General features: G+C 38.9%; 1 long non-coding RNA gene across 1 annotated transcript; it reads left to right on the top strand.

Annotated features, from left to right (window-relative positions):
- The first annotated feature begins 304 nt into the window (after positions 1-304).
- Positions 305-1,237, top strand: LOC143973882 (uncharacterized). Its single transcript, XR_013272134.1, has 3 exons — positions 305-587; positions 748-861; positions 982-1,237. It is a non-coding gene; the product is annotated as an uncharacterized LOC143973882 (long non-coding RNA).
- Positions 1,238-2,356: the final 1,119 nt, after the last annotated feature.

The following is a 2,356-nucleotide window of genomic DNA, read 5'->3' as shown; positions in this document are numbered from 1 at the left end:
TCTCAACCCTTTATTGTTCCCCACATTAATGGGAGTCTGTTGGTCTGTTACTGGTTTCTCTTCTCATTATACTTTATTTTGTATTATTTATTTATTTTTTTTTTTTTTTTTGCTCATATTTAACATTTATTTTTACTATATATTTTTTTCTACCTTTTATATTTTAATTTTAATTTATTTTTAATTATTTTTAATTAGACCATGCTACCTATTTAAAAATGGTCGCTTTGGTTTCTCACGTCGTGCGGGACATTGCTGTCTAACCGCACGAGCCCATTGCCGTTCTCTGGAATTTCTAAAATGGCCACGGAAGCTTCGGCACGCAATGCGTCCCGCGACGTGACGTCTGCGCATGCGCACTTCGTTATGCGAGCCACGACGTAATGTTCGCGCATGCGCACTTCGCTTCAACTGTAGGGACATCGGTGTCAGCTCTCTTTCTCCCCTTACTCTATTTCCGCCCGCAGCTCGGCGGTGACGTCAGACGCCGCCGAGCTGGAGAGGCTTAAAACCTCGTACTTCCATCAGTTGCCTCTTGGCAATTGATGGAATGAGTTGCATACTTACAAACAAAGCCTGACCACTGGGTAAGTTGCCTAAATATTTTAGCCACAATTTCTATTTCTAGACATGAACATGCAATTGTTCCACTTCAGTGGACTTTATTGGATGCTTTCCTATGTGACTGCATACCTTTCTATTACTACAGACTCCCTCTTTTAAGAGCAATCTTTCTGTTTACTTTAGCTTCAATCATTACGTCTGCTTCCAAAACATTAACATGGATTCTGACTCTGACCTACCTTTGAAGTTAAAAAACTCCATTTAAGTAACTCTCATTGATTCTACATTACTATTTGGGTAATTACCATATCTATGATATACGCATTTTAAATTTGGCTCCTCTCTCTTAAAGGGCCCAATGGTTCTTTCTTTCTTTTTTTCTATATCTCTTTGAATTTGTTTTATTTCTCTCTGCAGATTCCCTATAGGCGATTAATTTCTCCTGACCTGCGACTTTACCGCTAAAATTGAGTATAGATTTTCTTAAAGTCTTAAAACTGATTTTCGTCTGATATTTTTGAAATTCTTTTTGGAGCATTGGCAATATCGGTGAGATACTCATTCATTGTAATAAGTCTACAAGTTAACTATCCAAAACACACTAAGTATCTGTTTTATTAATTTGATCTACGTAATACGATTTTCCTTATCAATTTATTTGTCATCTATTGTTACTTATTACATAGTTACATAGTTAGTCAGGTTGAAAAAAGACACAAGTCCATCCAGTTCAACCTTAAAAACAAATAAATAAAATAAAAAATAATCGTACAATCCAGATACCCAATTTTATGCCCACAATTGATCCAGAGGAAGGCGAAAAAAAAACCAGCAGAGCATGCTCCAATTTGCTACAGCAGGGGAAAAAAATTCCTTCCTGATCCCCCAATAGGCGATCAGATTTTCCCTGGATCAACTTTACCTATGTTAGTACCTAGTTATATTATGTACCATCAGGAAAGTATCCAAGCCTTTCTTAAAGCAGTCTACTGAATTGGCCAGAACCACCTCTGGCGGGAGTCTATTCCACATTTTCACAGCTCTAACTGTGAAGAAACCTTTCCGTACTTGAAGATGAAATCTCTTTTCCTCTAGACGTAAAGAGTGCCCCCGTGTCCTCTGGGTTGACCGTACAGGAAACAACTCAACACCAAGTTCACTATATGGACCCCTAATGTATTTGAACATGTTGATCATATCCCCCCTTAATCTCCTCTTCTCAAGAGTGAATAAATTTAGTTCCTCTAATCTCTCCTCATAGCTGAGTTCCTCCATGCCTCTTATCAGTTTGGTTGCCCTTCTCTGCACTTTCTCCAGTTCCCCGATATCCTTTTTGAGAACTGGTGCCCAAAACTGAACGGCATATTCCAGGTGAGGTCTTACTAATGCTTTGAACAGGGGCAAAATTATATCTCTTTCTCCGGAGTCCATACCTCTCTTAATACAAGAAAGGACTTTGCTCGCTTTGCAAACAGCAGCTTGGCATTGCATGTTGTTATTGAGCTTATGGTCTACCAAAACCCCCAGATCCTTCTCCACTATGGATTCCCCCAGTTGTACTCCCCCTAGCATGTATGATGCATGCATATTCTTAGGCCCCAAGTGCATAACTTTACATTTATCAACATTAAACCTCATCTGCCACATAGTCGCCCAATTAGACAGTGTATTGAGGTCGGCTTGTAAATTGGAGACATCCTGTAAAGACGTTATTCCACTGCATATCTTGGTGTCATCTGCAAAGACAGAAATATTACTTTTGATCCCAGACCCAATATCATTTATAAAGATG

The sequence above is a fragment of the Lithobates pipiens genome, unplaced genomic scaffold, assembly GCF_037356315.1.
Source record: "Lithobates pipiens isolate NorthernLeopardFrog02 unplaced genomic scaffold, aLitPip1_a1.2 Scaffold_126, whole genome shotgun sequence".
NCBI lineage: Eukaryota > Metazoa > Chordata > Amphibia > Anura > Ranidae > Lithobates > Lithobates pipiens.
The sequence above is the reverse complement of the archived record's forward strand: the minus strand, read 5'-3'. Positions and strand labels throughout refer to the sequence as shown.